The 18,343-nt window shown below is 43.4% G+C and overlaps 1 protein-coding gene and 2 long non-coding RNA genes across 7 annotated transcripts in view; 1 reads left to right on the top strand and 2 right to left on the bottom strand.

Annotated features, from left to right (window-relative positions):
• The window catches only part of TAFA1 (TAFA chemokine like family member 1), a 666,172-nt gene that overhangs the window by 380,143 nt on the left and 267,686 nt on the right, over positions 1-18,343 (bottom strand). The gene's annotated exons all lie outside the window — the stretch shown is intronic.
• Positions 11,651-14,973, bottom strand: LOC109496580. The gene is made up of 2 exons (XR_002152711.3): positions 14,451-14,973; positions 11,651-11,888 (listed from the first exon to the last, which is right to left on the bottom strand). It is a non-coding gene; the product is annotated as an uncharacterized LOC109496580 (long non-coding RNA).
• On the top strand, positions 15,008-17,255 carry LOC109496584. The gene is made up of 2 exons (XR_002152714.3): positions 15,008-15,551; positions 17,112-17,255. It is a non-coding gene; the product is annotated as an uncharacterized LOC109496584 (long non-coding RNA).

Raw genomic sequence — 18,343 nt, 5'->3', positions numbered from 1 at the left:
CCTGTTCATGCTCTGTCTCTCTCTGTCTCAAAAATAAATAAACATTAAAAAGATTTTTTTTAAAAAAAGGACGATTCCCAAGGAATGCCGGGAGAACCTCCACTTGGACCCCGCAGTAGAGTAGGCAGGCACTTCTGAACAGACAATGCTGCAGAGCAACTTCAGGCAGACACATGCCAGCCTAAAAGATGTGCTGAAATCTGAAGCCTATTTCCTATCAATCTTGGGCTGTCAGGAGGATAAAGATCCAGCAAAGCTGTTTGTCTGGGATTTCGATATTCAGGTTGCTCTTCAAGGTAGATTTTGTAAAGGGATTGGGGGAAGCCTCTTCATGGATTTTAATTTCAGCTGATTCTTACTGAAAGGTATTGATTGATCTCTGGAACTTGTTAAGTGCAAGGTGGAGATAATGGCTCTGATTTCACAGTGAAGAGACCCAATGTGAAACCCGCCCAGCGCTCACAGTGGCTCTTCTTGGGCCAAAAAAGACGAGACAGTTTTTCATGACTGTAGCACACTACTTTCAAACCAAGGAGGTTGTCTGTTGGTAAGGAAACCGAAGGTATTATGTGGCTATCCGCCTAGCAGTGGCGGATGCTCAAGACAGTTCTAAAATGAAATTTGCAGTCAGAGGTATTCAGAGATAAGCTAAAGATGCCATGCCAGCCCTATTTGGAAATGACTAAAGACAGCACATAGGATTTTTTTTATTATCTTGGTTAAATTAATAGGAAACATAAAACCTGGGAGATGAGACCATAGGCTTTCTTTGTCCTTTCTATTGATTGGATAAAGGGTCCCAAAGGACTCAAAAGTATTTCAAAATAAACAAACTGTATTTTTCTCCTGTTTGTGACCCGTGCCTTCCAAGCAAGACTTTTTCCCTCCTCTCTACCGCAGTTGGCAGAAATTAGTTTCCAGTTAAAAAATAAGGCTTACTTATCAGATATGCATGATAAAGTGGCGATCATCATTATTGCAGTTATTTCTAACACCTCTTGCCACTGCTCTACTTTCTAATTTAAGATCATGGACCTCACGAAGTTTCCTACCTGCCACTGAATACACTGACCTCAGAATGAGTTTCGACGTGAAACTCCAGAACCCATTTTGAAGTGCAGAGACAGCAGGCAAAAATAGAAAGAAGCTAACAAAGATAACCGTGATGAAGAAACAACAGCTTTCCCAGGCCCTTTTGAATACGCACCGAATGCATGTTTTCCATAGCATACTGATTGCTTCTGAGATAAAGTTGAATTAAAACGCAAGGACGAGGCTAAGATAACCCTACAGTGCAATAGAAGAGTTCGTTAATATTGCAAAAAAGAACCTGAGAACATTTCCCTCAGGGTTTCTTAAGTCAGAAAAGAGCAGTGGTTAAAGGGTGATGGAAGAAGGGTAATGCCATTAATATATCTGAGTTCTAACTCATCTCCCTCATTTATTAGCTAAAAAACCTCCAGGAAGTAATTTCTCTGTGCCTCAGGTTTCATCTACAAAATGGGTACGTTAGTATCTGGCTCAAGGTGAGGGAGGACATAAATTAAAGCTAGCACTGCATTTACGGTTTTCCCTGGCACATTATTCATATTCCAAAGATTACAGCTGTTATTGTAGAAATGAAAATGAGGGTAATATTGATCATTTCACAGCTTATTCATGGTCAATCATCCTAGCTGAAGATGTAGGTTACTGAACTGTTTCCTATTTTGTATACAATACAGATAAAACAGGTTAGCATTAATGAATCACTTCAGTGTAGAGCATTTTTTTAATTAAAAAAAATTTTTTAATGTTTATTTTTGAGAGACAGAGCATGAGAGGGGGAGGGGCAGAGAGAGAGGGAGACACAGAATCCGAAGCAGGCTCCAGGCTCTGAGCTGTCAGCACAGAGCCCGACACAGGGCTCAAACCCATGAGCTGTCAGATCATGACCTGAGCTGAAATCCAACGCTTAACGGACTTGAGCCACCCAAGCGCCCCACGGCACACATTTTCATAAGCAATGCTGATGCATTTTCTCAGTCGGCACAACAGGCATGTTAGCCATCTTGCCGATGAGGAAACTGAAGCCTAGGAAATCACGTAATTTACCTGAAGCCCGACACTTGAAGCAAAGCCACAGGAAAAGAAACAAACAAGCCAGCAAAAAAGCAACTCTGATTTCAAATCCAAGGAGTATGGCCACTAAGAGAACACTGTTCATAAAATTCACACTGCATGCCTACCTTTGGATGTTCATCCTCGTTTCCCAGAGACTCTGGTTAGAGGCAGTAAGCCAGAAAGTCAAACCCTCAAAGGTACAATGGCTGCTGATCTAAAAGTCTCTGCCTTCTTCCAGACTTAACTCAGGATCCCAGGCACTCTTCTTTGCTTCTGTGTCAGAAACACCAGGCCGGCGCTTAGGCTTTATTTATCCCATCCCCCATCTACTAGCTTACTGTGCCGCAGACCTTAGTTCCTTCAAAAGCACTCAGCATCCGAAACGGTATCCTGGAGGCGAGCGCAGCCTGCTTGACCCTGGGGTTTAGACCAGCCAGGTACTTGCAGGGGAAAAAAAGCAATAACCTAATTACTGCAACCACCTGCTGCCCTCGCTTTTGTGTTCCTGACTGCAGCCAGGTGCTAAGCTGGCATGCTTGGATCAATTAGAAATTGTAACTGAAGCTGACTGCAATTAATTATATAACTTTAAGCTGTTCAAGCTTAATACCCGCCCCCCCCCCCCCCAAATTACTTCACGAAACTGGGCTATAGCGGATTGCAGCAAATAAAGAAAAAGAGCTATGAATAAGGTTTCCGTAAGTGTTGTCTTCAGGTGTGGATCATACCCAATCCTCATATGTCATGTGCATGGCCAACTTGTTCCATTTACCCATTATTAACGAAATGATGCGTGAATTTCCAACTTGTGGCCCAAGACTGAGAAGTGTGGCTGTTCCTCTCACAGACCGCGAGGGAGGTGACTTCTCCCTTGGGCCGTGCTGTGATGGTCTTCAGTGAGGTACAGGGCAGTGCAGTAGATTAGGGACTATGGGACGGTAGGGGTGAAGGTTTGAGTTCTGGCTCCGCCCTTAGGCAACGGGATAAGGGATAACCTCTACCCCTGCTTCCTCATCTGTAAAATAGGGATAGTATTAACACTGGAGAAACTCATCCAAACAGAGTATACACATTGATGGATGTGCTGTCTGGCATCAATTGATGCTTGATAAATGCTGATATGCCACCACCGGCTGCTAACCTTTGCAAATTTCAAGGGACGAGCAAACCTACTGAGGCTCTCTCACAGTGACAGCTCCCCCACTGACCAGGAACTACAGTGTGATACGGTCGTATCTATGGTACCTGGGCTCTTGTCACGGACTATACCCAATAAGGTGTGTGTCCAGGAACCAGCAATGTAACTTCTTCCAATCCCATTTTCCACATCTTTTTTTTTTTTAATTTTTTTTTCAACGTTTTTTATTTATTTTTGGGACAGAGAGAGACAGAGCATGAACGGGGGAGGGGCAGAGAGAGGGAGACACAGAATCGGAAACAGGCTCCAGGCTCCGAGCCATCAGCCCAGAGCTTGACGCGGGGCTCGAACTCACGGACCGCGAGATCGTGACCTGGCTGATGTCGGACGCTTAACCGACTGTGCCACCCAGGCGCCCCAGTCCACATCTTAAAGTAAAGAGAAACGTTACCTGTTTCATAGGGTTGCTTCAATGACTAAATGCCATAGGGCAGGGCTCTGATAGGCATAAACATTAGCAAGACATGCTAACATTTACTCATGGCAAAATAATTTCTTGGAATTATAATTTGTATTTTTTCTCTTGGCATTTTCCCCTGTCTTCATTCCACAATGGTAGCCAAGCCCGTCAAGGCTTCTCGCTTCAGGAATCTTGGTAAGGCTGAAAATATCAAACTAAGTGTCCCAAGTGCACTAGGTGAGTGGGTGCGGGTGGGGGGCAGGTGAGGGCTGAGAAGTTTTGTGAGAATGGCAGAAGTTGTGCAAGAGAGAGGAGAACCAGCCCCAGACCAGGAAGGAGAAAGGATGTCTGTGAGTCTCCGGAGCAAAGAAATCTATATGTGTTCTCTGGCAAAGCCTGGAATACTAGCAAGAACATTAGGTAGATAGCTATATGCTGCCCTAAGATGAACTGAGAACATCATGGTTTCCAGCCTCAGCATGAATCCCCACAGGGGTAGGAAAGAAGAAAAACATGAGCCTCGAAGAAATGGCATGAGTTTGAGTAAGAGGATGGGAAGAGTGTTAGCTGCAATCCTAATAGGCTAACGAGACCCCCTTTTGCAACAAGTTGCCTAGATTTTACTCTAATCTAGAATCAAAAGGAGTGAAGATTATATAGTTGGAAGTGGGTGAATACTATTAAATCCATTTCCTTTTCTTGAACACACAGAGAAACTACCTTTACCAGCCTTCCTTGTGGTTAAGGTGGGTCATGGCAGTTAGATGTGGCCAATGGAAAATGAGGATTCGTGATGTACACAAGTCCCAGGCCTCTAAAACCCTTCGGGTGATGTGTCATAGTCTTTGCCCATTAGCTGACTCTATGCATAGGGTGCAGTTAGAGAATGGATGGAAGGATAGAGAATCCCTGAACTGCCACATGAAAAGTCACTTGCCAAATATGTAATCAGAGTATGAAAAGACTAAGAGCGGCACCTGGGTGGGTCAGTCGGTTAAGCATCTAACTCGATTTCCACTCAGGTCATAATTTCACGGTTAGTGGGATGGATCTCCTTGTTGGGCTCTGCGCTGACAGCGAGAAGCCTACTTGAGATTCTCTTTCTCCCTCTCTCTCTCTCTCTCTCCCTCCCCTTCCCACACAGGCACGTGCATGTGCCCTCTCTCTTTCTCAAAATAAAAAATAAATGTTTAAAAAGACTAAGAGAGAAATTTATATGCTATTAACCCCACAAAAATTGAATGCCATTTATTAGAATGGCTAATATTAAATACTTTTTTTTAATGTTTATTTATTTTGGAGAAAGAGAGACAGAGCGTGAGAAGGGGAGGGGCAGAGAGAGAGGGAGACACAGAATCCGAAGCAGGCTCCAGGCTCTGAGCTGTCAGCACAGAGCCCGGCATGGGGCTCGAACCCACAAACCGTGAGATCATGACCTGAGCCAAAGTCGGACGCTTAACCGACTGAGCCACCCAGGTGCCCCTAAATACTCTTATTAATAAAATGCCTGGGGGTGCCTGGGTGGCTCAGTCGGTTGAGTGTCCGACTTCGGCTCAGGTCATGATCTCACAATCCGTGAGTTTGAGCCCCGCGTCGGGCTCTGTACTGACAGCTCAGAGCCTGGAGCCTGCTTCGGATTCTGTGTCTCCCTCTCTTTCTAACCCTCCCCTGTTCATGCTCTGTCTCTCTCTGTCTCAAAAATAAATAAACATTAAAAATTTTTTTAAATAAAATGCCTGACATAGAATTTTTCATCAGCCCTAAAACAGAATTGAAGTTGATTTAAGAGAAATAATCAAATACATGTCACACCTGAATTTGTGCATAACTTTATTACAAAAAGATGGATTTTACACGCAGCAAACTAAGAAATACGTGGGCAAAAAGAGTTACAAAAGGCAAGTCCTTTACACCATGGGTTGTTCGGATAACAACTCAAGAAGTCATATGACAGGGTTCTCTCCAGAAACACGCCAAGGTTGGGGTGACTGTCCCTTAGTCATCTCACCACGAGAGTGCCCACAGATGGATCACAACACCATCTGACTCAACCACCTCTAGGAAGTCCTACCTGCAAATATGCATGATGCTGCTAATACCTGCAGGTATGAACAGGCAAAATGGACTTGTGTCGGAGAGCTCCATTTCAAAGCCCTCCAAAGCTGTAAATGAGCTTTTCAAACTCTAAGAAACACCCTCATTTCTATCTGTACCTTGCAGCTTTGCAAACAAAGTTCTCATTCTCTGCAGCCCCTCCTCTTTCCACGTTTTCAGCTTCTAATTATGACCTTCCCGTTCTCCCCAACCTGCAGCAGTTTCTAAGTGGTCCTTGAAAGTGTCCTGTGACCTGTAATAAGCCATTGTATCCATTCCGGTGATTTGAAGCATCTGGGAAATAAATTCTATTAGAATGCTAATTGGGCCTGATGTGAACAGTTCGCTATTGATCTATGAGGAGACGTACCTGACAGAGCGCCGGATCGTGTTAGACTTCGTGACATTTAAAAATATTTGCTAAGAAAATTATGCTACACCCAGTCACCTGGGAGAAAATGACAGCTGAGCTTTGAACAGAGTATAGCTCATTTTACCTATTCATTGGTAAGAAGGATATCCATTGAGTTTCGTGCTCACCATTTACTCCTCTTGCTTGTAGTAGCAAGACCCAACTTTCCTTTAAGAACTAAGCCTTCCTGGGGCGCCTGGGTGGCACAGTCGGTTAAGCGTCCGACTTCAGCCAGGTCACGATCTCGCGGTCCGGGAGTTCGAGCCCCACGTCGGGCTCTGGGCTGATGGCTCGGAGCCTGGAGCCTTGTTTCCGATTCTGTGTCTCCCTCTCTCTCTGCCCCTCCCCCGTTCATGCTCTGTCTCTCTCTGTCCCAAAAATAAATAAACATTGAAAAAAAAAATTAAAAAAATAGAACTAAGCCTTCCTCACTTGGTTCATGAGTGACTGATTCCCCCTCTCAGTGCCTCTTTCTCCCAGGTTCAGGACTGCGCACAAGATCCAGTTTGGCCATACGTGGGGAGCATGGCATGCCCTAGCTTCTATTTGGTTCAGGAAGATTATGGTAGCAATCTGGGCCCAAGCCCTAGGGTTTTTGAAGGAATTATGTTCCCACCAAAGTTCTAACCTGACAGAATAGAAGCCTGGAGGTTTTGGGGGCCACCTCATCACTGATGGGAAGTGGCTACTTAAGAATGAAGCCAAAGGGAAGAGAGGAGCACCGAAACATAGAGAGAAGGGGGTTCCTGGTGATCATGTTTGAGCACCTGGGTGTAGCTGTATTGCACATAGTCAAATGAATCTCCTTTGATGCTTCATCCTGTTTGGACGGGGGTTCTCTAAAAGCATCCAGCCTAAAACCATGGGACTGAATTAAACTGGCAACATCAGATTTTCATAGAGGTGGTGTATTCAGTCATCATTTACTTCTGGGCGTCCAAAATCATCTCACTTGCTGCCTTGTACCAATGTGACCATAGTATAGTTACTCTTCAAGGGACTTTTCTTTTTTTTTTTTAATTTTTTTTTTCAACGTTTATTTATTTTGGGGACAGAGAGAGACAGAGCATGAACGGGGGAGGGACAGAGAGAGAGGGAAACACAGAATCGGAAACAGGCTCCAGGCTCTGAGCCATCAGCCCAGAGCCTGACGCGGGGCTCGAACTCACGGACCGCGAGATCGTGACCTGAGCTGAAGTCGGACGCTTAACTGACTGCGCCACCCAGGCGCCCCTCAAGGGACTTTTCAAAAAGTATGAGCTTTTTACCTGAGTAAAATTTATATGCGTTCCAGGGAGAGTTGGAAACGTTTTGAAAAATCATAGATTCCTAAGCCATACACGGGCAGATTCTGATTTAGGAAGTCTTTTGAACATTCCACAACTCAGCATCTTCAACAAGCAGCCTAGATGATTCTGATACAGGTAGCCACATTTTAAGAAATATTACTGTGACGCACAGATCAGAACTGAGGGACTCAAGTCAGATTCATATAAATTCCAAGTCCCGGTTTCTACTGCCTACGAAGTATACCTTGGACGAATGGCTTAATCTTTCTTTGCTTCTGCTTCCTAGTTTACAAATGAAGATAATAAAGCCATCATAGAGGGCTTTGCAAGATACTGTTTGTAAAGAATTTAGCGCAGTCTATCATACCAGTAAAGCCTCCATTGAATGGTATCTGTTGGTAATTCATTTGCGTGGATTAGCTTCTCAGATACACCAGTTATTACTCCTTAGAATTCAGCAGCATATAAGACCTGGTAACAGTGAGACAGAGGGTATATAAGTTTTGGTGCAGAAAAAAGGAGGCAGCCTCTACTTTTCAGCTTGATAAATGTTCTGGTTTACAAAGAACAGGAAAATTGGAAGGGAAAAATATCTATCTTATCTATTATTGGGCCAAAAAAGCCTTAGGGCATTATGCTTGCCAATATGATTTTATTCTTTCCACCAAAAACTTCCGTACATTAAATAATAACTACCCAGACACAAAAGTGAATGAGGCGATGGGACCAAAATAGCATCACGAAACATGTGGCCCCTTGTGTAACAGGTGGGGATGTATTCGAGGGGGGATGTAAATGGTGAATGTGGTGGAAGGAATAAAGAGGACACCCGAAAGGTGTAAGTTTGTATGGCATCCAGATATGGAGGATAGGCTTTGGAGGAGGGCCAGCCATCTTGGGTTTAAATCACAGAAGCCCCATTTATTAGATTGAGCCATCATGTTAATGAGTCACTTAGCCTCCAGTTCCCAGGATGTAAAGAAAAAATGAAGCCAATCTTGTTAGGTTATATTGAGGACCCAGTGAAATAATGATATAAATGTCTAATAGAAGGCTTGACATATGATCTACGCTCTGAAATGTAGCCATTATTATTATTTATAATAATAGTATTATAATAACAATAGTATTGTTTAGTATAACAATATTATTTACGATAGTAATGAATATTATTATTGTCGTGGGGTTTTCTGGAGATTTTTTTTTTAATGGCAAGATGAGGGGGTGCCTGGGTGGCTCAGTCGGTTGAGCATCGGACTTTGGCTCAGGTCGTGATCTCCCGATCCGTGAATTCGAGCCCCTCATCAGGCTCTGCGCTGACAGCTCAGAGCCTGGGGGCTGCTTCGGATTCTGTGTCTCCCTCTCTCTCTGTCCCTTCCCCGCTCACACTCTCTCTCTGTCTTTCTCAAAACTAAACATAAAAAAAATGGCAAGATGAGGATGTTTTGCAGGAAGAAAAAGGATTCAAAACATTGGATATTTCTGCAAACACTGACAGTGAGGAGAAGTAATAATCATATACACCCCAACCTATCAATTTCAGTACACTGGGGGGAAAAACAAGAGGAAGGCTAAAACAAGTACTTGCTGTCAGTCACTGCTGCACTCCCTCGTTTCGTAGGTGAGGACTTGGTTGGCCTTTGCCCACAGACATGTTGGAGCAAACACCAACCACGGCTCTGACTCTAAGGATCTCCACTGGCTATCTCCAAAATCCATGTTTTAATGATTAGCCTTTGCTGCCATAACAGTTGCAAAAAAATCAATTCCACAACTTTTTTTCCTTTTCTAAAATGCCTGGTTTGGGGCTGATAAAGCAATGATTTAAGCCAATGGCCGAGGGGGGAATTCGAGTACGTTCTTAAAGGATAATCACTAGGCTCCTTCTTGGGATGCATCTGTTTTGAACCAATTTCTCCACTCTGTGCTAATTAAACAAGGAGGTGTACAAAACACAAACAGTGGAAACTGGAAACGAGCTTCATTAGTTTCTGTATCTTTGGTAACTACAGGTGTGTGTTAATGAATTACACGACTGGTAAAATAAAATTAAAGGCAGCTGCACGTGTTTACAAACCTGCAGCCACAAATTACAGGTATCTTCAGCATCCATAATTCATCCATAATTGACAATTTTCATATTACTGGAATAGAGAATCGAGTCATGCAGATGATTACAGTATTTGCCTCTCAGCACTAGAGATTTTGCTTCATTTTTCATGCAGCATCTCAAATGAAATAAATCACAGCTTTTACGTGGAGCTGGATGTCAGGGTAAAGGACCAAAGTATTGCAGACAACCTAGCCCCGAGTTCGACCTCCTGTGCTTCCGACTTCTGACTCCCTACTATTCCCTAGGTTTGCTTACCCACTAGCTTCAGAAACACATGAGCTGAGTCCAGTCTAGATACTGCTACCCAAATCTAGAAACGAGAGCTAAGTTTTTAAAAAACGCTACGCCTCAGTTTCTTCGAGTATTAACAGAATGACAAGAGTGCCTACCCCACAAGGTCATTAAGTTTGAGTTCATTGAGTTGATATAGCTCTTCCCATAAGCAACCTGAGGTGATCCCTGAAAATAGTGTGCTATTCACTTGACCCAGAAAACCCTACAAAATCATGCAAATCAAGAGGTCCCGATCTTCGTGTTCACTTTAGGAACACATGTGCAACTGCCCAGGCCATCAAGGGTACGCACATCAGAAAAGCTCCCAAGTATCTGAAGGATGTCGCTTTGCAGAAGCGATGTGGGCCATTCCATTGCTACAAGCTACAGTGGCAGAGGTGACAGGTGCTCCCAGGCCAGACAGTGGGGCAGGACACAGGGTCAGTGCCCAAAAATAGTGCTGAATTTTTACTGCGCATGCTTAAAAACGCATGCAAATCCCCCAAGATGCGGTGTAGAACTTACAGGGTCCACGGTCAGATTAACCCACACATGAGCTCTCCCTGCCACACCGAGATGGTCCTCACTGAAAAAGAGCAGAATGTTCCTAAACCGGAAGAGGAGGTTGCACAGAAGAAAAAGACATCCCAGAAGAAACTGAAGGCACAAAAACTTAAGGTCCGGGAGTACATTGCTGCATAAGATAAATGCAAATAAAAGTAAAAAAAAAATTGAGTTAATATAGGTACACTGCATGAAGATGGAGTAACGGCTGGCACTAAGAGCTTAGCGAACGCTTAACTATTAACTTCTCCAAGCTTCAGTTTCCTGAGCCAGAAAATAGGGGTAAAAACATCACCTATCGCACATGGTTGGTAGGACAAGGAAGTGAGATAACACACGTGAATTGCCTAGTTTACTTCCAGATACGAGCACTCGGTTTTCCCGCCAGTAGTAGGCATAGTAATAACAGCAGCTTTATCTCAAAGGGACACAAAAAATGAATACTGTTAATTAAAAAATTATTTTGTGTAAAAATCCCACATCTTCGGCTTTTAATTTTATTTAGCAGATTTTTTTTTTTTTCCATTTGGGTATTCTGATTCAGGTACTGTTGGGGATTTGATTTTCACAAGGCATCTTGGACTCAAATAAATTTGCTCTTGATTAAAAAAAAAAATCTCGGGGCGCCTGGGTGGCTCAGTCGGTTACGTGTCCGACTTCCGCTCAGGTCATGATCTCACGGTCCGTGAGTTCGAGCCCTGCGTCGGGCTCTGTGCTGACAGCTCAGAGCCTGGAGCCTGTTTCAGATTCTGTATCTCCCTCTCTCTCTGACCCTCCCCTGTTCGTGCTGTGTTTCTGTCTCAAAAATAAATAAACGTTAAAAAAAAATAAAGAAAAAATCTCTCCTGTAAAGAGATGGCCTGTGCATCGTTCTAGATTTACCTCCCCAAAGAGGGCTAGCCAGAGGCACACAGATATCTCTGCTGCTTGATGACGGTGAACAAGGAGGCCACTTTGAAAGCTACCAGAGTTGTGAGGGATCCAGCAGGGGACCTGACAGAGACAAAGCTGGGAAGCTTCAGGGACACAGACTAAAGGCTTGTCTGAAATCTCTGTAACGTTCCCCAGAACTTTCTCAAGTACCCGTCGTTTCACAGATGCTAAGTCTCGAGTCTGCCTGCATGCTGGTTCCTATCACTGAAATTTAGGAAGAGAGGACAATGCAAATACACAGTAATGACAACATACAATTTCTTAGACAAACTCATCCGAACTTGTGTCGATGTTTATTGCGCGTTAATGAGGGACCCAGCAGGTAGAAAATGCTCATTGGGACGACATGGACGAGGGAGGTTAAATACGCGAGGCTTCCAGCAAGGTACAGACTGCCGTGTTCCTTGGAATGGTCATAAAAAGGTCATATTTTTATCAGTGGTTGGGTAAATTTGTAGCACAATATGGAGCCATCTTTGGTCATAACCCATTCATCAGAAATAAGTAACCTGTAAGAGAAGCAAATGATAAGCAAATTGATCTGTAGCAATTAATTAGACATACCAGATAACAAAGTTGCTCCTGACTCTTCCGCAGAGGACCATTTTGCACCCAGGCACTGGGCAGCCGTCAAATACAAGCAGCATTGACAGGAGCACAAGGGTCCCGCTCTTCCTCAAATTTCTGCAGCAGGTAATCAAAGACACCACACCTTTTACTTAATGCTCAGCGAGGGAGAGGGCGTTTTTCTTTCAGAATAAGAGCATGTTGTAGTATTTTAGGTGCATTTGGTGGAAGTGTGTTCTCTACACAAGCTCACATTTCAATTGCACACTAGGTCTGAGAAGGAGACAGGGTAGATGCAAAAGGCATCCGACACCCAAGGAATATTATATCCAGGGGGGCTAAATGTCTTTGCGAGTAATGTATCTTTAAGTGGATGAAAGAGCCAGGCATGGAACTGATGTCCAGTGCAGGTATGGAAAACATTTCTCTTTCAAATATTTCAAGGGCTGCAAGGAAATTCTTAGCTCTGGGCCGATAGCAGACACAGATAGAGACATGCATTCAATAGCACGGAGGCTTCAGGGAGTATTTAAAAGTCCTGTTGCTATTTCTCCATCCAATCTGTCAGTGCCAGTGTCCCCATGTTCCCAGCCTGATTTAAGTCATGTAAGTCTGTTTAGACAAGAAACCTATTGTATAGACGTAGGTCTAACACTTCAGAAGTTATCATGTTTAGCATCTGATCACAATGTGTTAGCAGATATGCTATTTCGACTTCTGAGCTGTCCCCAGGTGTTCTCTGTTAGGAGAATCTCTCCCTCCTGTCCAGCGTTGTCCAATGTCCATTCTACATCAGAATCTCCTGGAGAGAGTTTAAAAACTATTGATATCGAGGTTGCACCCCCCCAAATATCTGATGTAACGAATCCAGTCAAAAGACACTTGGAAAATATGTAAGGGAGACACTTGGGGGGGCGCCTGGGTGGCACAGTCGGTTAAGCGTCCAACTTCAGCCAGGTCACGATCTCGCGGTCCGTGGGTTCGAGCCCCGCCTCGGGCTCTGGGCTGATGGCTCAGAGCCTGGAGCCTGTTTCCGATTCTGTGTCTCCCTCTCTCTCTGCCCCTCCACCGTTCATGCTCTGTCTCTCTCTGTCCCAAAAATAAATTAAAAAACGTTGAAAAAAAAAGTAAAAAAAAAAAAGACACTTGGAAAATATGTAAGGCAAGTTCTACATTTGACCATGTAAAAGGGTTTTGTTAGCTTTTTTTTTCCCCAGTAGGGTTTCTCAGAGTTTTTAATACATTCACGCATCATGTGACTCTCCAAGATGGGGAACCATAGTTGATAGAGTTTGGCAAACTTATTTCACTCCAAAGTCTTTTCGGTGTTGAACATTTCCTGGGACTCGTGTTGCACACTGACCTAATGAATTCTAGGAGAGAAGGAGGGATGTTTTCATCAGCTCTGAATTCCACAGGAGCCACAAGGCACCTACTAACGAGAAAGACCTCATCCAAAGAAAGATATGATTAAGATGATCTTCCTAGTCTAGAGCCTCATGACCCAGTGAGGTCCCTGCACCAGCCTCACCTGCCTCCGGGGGAGGTGGTTAGAAATGCAGAGTCTCAGGTCCCATCCCAGACCCAAGGAAGCAGTATCAGCATTTTGACAAGATTCCCGGGGAAGTCACAGGCACGTTAAAATTTAAGAAACCTTGCTATAATCCACCATTTTTTCAACCCCTTCCCAGGTTTCATCATTGAGGCAGATGTCACCAGTGGGTCGACAGGAGGACTTCCTGTAGCACACCTTGTGCGCTCCACTGACGGACAAGGAAAGCTCAGACTCTGGTGGCACAACTCCAGGGGCATCAGGCACAAAGAACATAAAGGAGACACTGTCCCCCAGAGTTGTGTCAACCAAAGAAATATTTTCAAAATTGACACCATACCATGTAGATTATAGAGACTTCATACATGAGTCCTGTCAAAGAGCTTTAATTGAGTCAAGCTTATCGATAACTGCTAATACTTTTTGAGAACTTAATAGGGTCTAGCACCTTGATGTCACTTTACAGTCTTTATTTTATATTATCAGTATGACAACACTCGAAGATATAATCTGTTATTGCCCTCAGTTTTGATGAAACAGAGGTTGCTATGAGTTTATAAAAGATGTCATGCTCAAGGTCAAAGAATTGATAATAACATACGTGGGATTAGACTCTTGATCTAATGCTGAGACCACGCTCTTACTACAGAAAAGCTGAATTAAGAACAAATCTGTAGGACAGATTATTGAGGTGAGAAATTACAGGAGAGTTCATATGAAGAGAGAGGTTAATATGAAAGTCATGGCTAGAATGTGTTCTTAGGGGACTAGGTTTTGCCCAATTTAAAATGAAGAACACTGCATAAGCAGACAATGATGAAAAAATATTTGCTACATGATTACAATGTCTGATCACACTAACAGATAATTTCCATAGGCATTTAAAAATCTTCAAAGAGCTACTCTCTTGTTTTACGCTCACCATAGTCCAATGGAGACTTTTACCACTTACAAGTTCAGGGACAAGGTAAGTCCCAGGAATTTAAGAACTTCTCCTGAGATCTTGAAGCCTGGAAGTGATGATGGTGAGATCCAAAACCAGGTCTTAAAACTTTCATACTCTGAGCTCTCTCCACTACAGCATAGCCACCTTTCCAACCATCAGATAAATGTCAGGACCTTGAGAATAAAAGACAGTAGATCCACTTCTCAGCTGGCCAGCCTGGCCTGGACAGCCAACAGACACAAATGAGAGGGCTCATGGAAATGAATTGATAGAACCACAATAACAAAATTTAGAAAATGCCTTCCAACAATTTTTCACACTTTAGCAGACATTTGGTTCTGACAAATGGTCGATTCTGGTACCTAAGAGCACAGAAAGTTATTTTTCCACAGTCCTTAAATTTGATTTTTTTTTCTCTCTCTCTTGAAAAAAAAAAATGTTTCTGCCAAGCCTACTAAAAAAAAAAAAAAAGGAAGAAAAGAAAGTCTCCTCCAGGTTTCCTGCTGGCATAAAGGGCATTCTGGATACTGCGACAGCTCGACAAGCCCTATCATTAGTACCGGCCACAGGGACAGGGAGAGAGAGGAATTAGGCCAGGTCACAGATGAACAGTGTTCTAGAATTCTAGGGTCAGCAGGGATTTTGAGAAGTCAGGGCGTCCATTCCTCTGTCTCCAGGAATGATTCACCTTTCCCCAATAATATGGACCATGATAGAGCGAGTTTGTTCTATTTTACAGAATACTGGAAGACAGGTTTTTCTGTAGATCAACACTTTGCAAACACCTGTCCACTCTTACACATCTTCTCTTGGTTTTGGTTGTCAACTGAACCATGTTTTGCCTTCTCTCCTCCCCACCCTCCCATTCACCCAGGAGACGCGTGACAATGTCTGGAGACTGTTTTCGTTGTTAAGACTGGAGAGGAGTTCACTACTGGCATCTAGAAGGTAGAACCCGGGATGTTGCTACATACCCCAGAGTGACAGGACAGCCCTGTAGCCAAAAATTATCTGCCCCAAAATTGAATATGCCAAGGTTGAGAAACTTTACAGAAGAGAGAAGGGCAGTCATCCTTTGTATATTGCTGTCACTGTGTGGATGGGAAGGTGGGTAACACAATATTTGTTGATACAAGTGCCTACCCATAGTAGGCTAAAGTTCTATGCTTCAGAAACACATTTCTTCATAAGACATTTAAAGGATATGTAGAATTCTTTTTTTTTAAGTCATACTGACCTCTTTACTGACTAGCTGGGCTTAGCTATTGGACAATAATTCCATGAGGGCAGAAACCATATATGGCGAATCTCTACTCTCCCAGGGTCTACCACAGAAAATCGCAGTTGGTAGATGCTTCATATATGTTTTAAAAGTCTCCATGTAAAAATTCAAATTATCTGGTTATATAAAAACCTAGGTGGATTTTCACCAAATTAAGGGCATGTGCTAAGATGGTCTATCTTAAAGTTACTGGTTATTTTGTGTACTTGATATTTTGGTGCTCCCTGGGTAAGGCATCTCAAAAACATGGATAGTCTTCCAGAATAGTTGAAACCAAGGAATCTTTGTGACTGTAATTGGGGCATGGCGTGCCATATGTGTGAAGATTTTATACAATAAAAAGTAACTGTGGTTTCCAAAGTGAGTCCCAAAGTGAAAATCATAGAGGTAAATTCTGCAAATTATGGACGCTGCTTTGCTTCCCACAAGGGCAACCCTATTTAGTTATGTAGTGGTCCACTTCTTGGAAATAAGCCACCTCTGAGAGGAAAGTCTTAGAGAGAATCAGAGCTGAGCAATTCATGGCATGGGGTGTATTTAAAGTGCTCTTGGAAAGCTACCAATTACCAATATCACAGACACAACCCATTTCTGTTTTAACAGGAACTGCTTTAGCCCATCCTGTTAGAGTAGGAGGCTTCACCAACTTCCTTTAGACTTTAATTGATAACACACAAATCTGTTGCCACAGATGGTTGGGTGGGCAGCATCTGAAGCTGAGGTCTGGAAGAAGGCTTCCCACCCCCAGCAGATGCAAGAACATTCAAGAAGTGTCGATGCAGGGCGCACCATGGAAACAGAATTGAGGGAAGAGCTCTGGGTTGCACATCAAAGCACAAGGGGTCTGGATTAAAGGTGCTCCTGTATGAAGAAGGTTACAAGGTTCTAGCTCATCTTTATGTCATGTGCGAATCAGATCATATGGTTTTGAATCCCAGATATAGCAGCCATTAACCATGGGATCTTGGGCAACTTATTTAACTTCTCCAAGCTCTGCCGTTCCCCATATGCAATGGAGATTGATATCATACCTCTCTTTTTAGATTTTGAGAAGCTTGAATGAGATATAAAGACATTTTCTATTAATTATTAGTATTTCCCCATGTATAAAAGAGAACTATCCTTGAAATAATCTCTGTTTTCCTTGTCTTGGAAAATTTTTCGTTTGTTCGCAACATGGCATGCAGGATCTATGGCATTCCATTGATCTCCAGGTAGGACGGCAGAACTCAACAGTTAGTGAGCTCAGTGACCTCAGATTCTTTAGGGACAACTGAAGGAATCTCACATAATGCCAACTGCTCAAAGAAAGTAGAAATGACCTGTGAAGGTAGATATCTCAGAATGAGGAGAAACTTCACTGAACTGGTCTCTTTCAATGGCAGGTGATTGAAAGTTAACAAAAACTGCCTGACGGAATAAACAGGAAGACATCAATGGACTCTCCTTCCAGATGAGAAGCCCAGTGCAAAGCTTCAGGCCAGGTGGTATCTAGCTGATGAAAAGAGATCATGGGGACTCTGTTTCTATCTCTTGGCTTTACTTCCTTTTGGGTTGACTTTGCTCTCAGCAAGGCCTTCTGCAGGGGTGACTCCAACAGCTCCAAATATATATCCTCTCACTGTCAAGGCCAACAGACCAAAATGTATCTCTCCCCTTCACTCTTGTAAAAGGCTAAGGATTTAATCTGTTTTGGTCAGACATGGGTTGGCTGCCTACTGTGGGCAATCAGAACACGTACATGGGTTGAGGAGGGAAGAACGAATAATATATGCACTCCCCCCACTAAGAAATGTGCAATCCAAATGTAGTGGATATCATTCAAGGTGACTGAAGAGAAAAGGGTACGATTCTTGATCAACGCAGAAGCTGAGGTGCCTGGGTGGTTCACTCTTGTTTTCAGCTCAAGTCATGATCTCAGGGTTGTGAGTTGGAGCCCTGAGTTGAGCTACACGCTGACAGCGTGGAGCCTGCTTGGGATTCTCTCTCTCTTCTTTCTCCCCCCCCCCCAAAGTAAATAAATACACTTTAAAAAATGAAAAAAAAATGCAGTAGTTTAATCTGGAAGGAGTTTCTGGAACAGGAAATTCGTTTTGATATTCTAGAAAAAGAGCAACATACTCAGCTGCTTCTGAAAGAGACCCTGTCCTCTTCCTTCAAAGCTTTAGGATAGTATCACCTTTATAGGCAATGAGCAAAGAACACTGGTCCCCAAATCAGCTGCCCCTTTTGAATCAATTGCGATGACTAACATCAAGTGCAGTTGTCCCCAAATTACCCTCCCACTCAAGATGTGAACAGACAGACAATGTGATTGGCTGGAGCCCAAGACTGTTCTCGCTCCTATCTACTACACGATATCTACTGCAGTTTGAGACGCAAGAGTCAAACCAAGTCCAAGGTAGCACAGGAAAGTGGTGTTGGTTGACCCCTAGTGTTTAGGAAGGACTTATTTAGAATTTCACATGCCTTATTTCACTTAGGCCTGACAACCGCTCCATGGGTTAAGTACCACTAATATCCTCATTTGCAGATACAAAAACATGAGCTATAGGTCCAAGATCACATACAGCTAATAAACAGAGGAGCCAGCCACTGCTGAAGAGCTCGTACTCTT

This window comes from Felis catus, chromosome A2, assembly GCF_018350175.1.
Source record: "Felis catus isolate Fca126 chromosome A2, F.catus_Fca126_mat1.0, whole genome shotgun sequence".
In the NCBI taxonomy this organism is placed as follows: Eukaryota; Metazoa; Chordata; class Mammalia; order Carnivora; family Felidae; genus Felis; species Felis catus.
The sequence above is the reverse complement of the archived record's forward strand: the minus strand, read 5'-3'. Positions and strand labels throughout refer to the sequence as shown.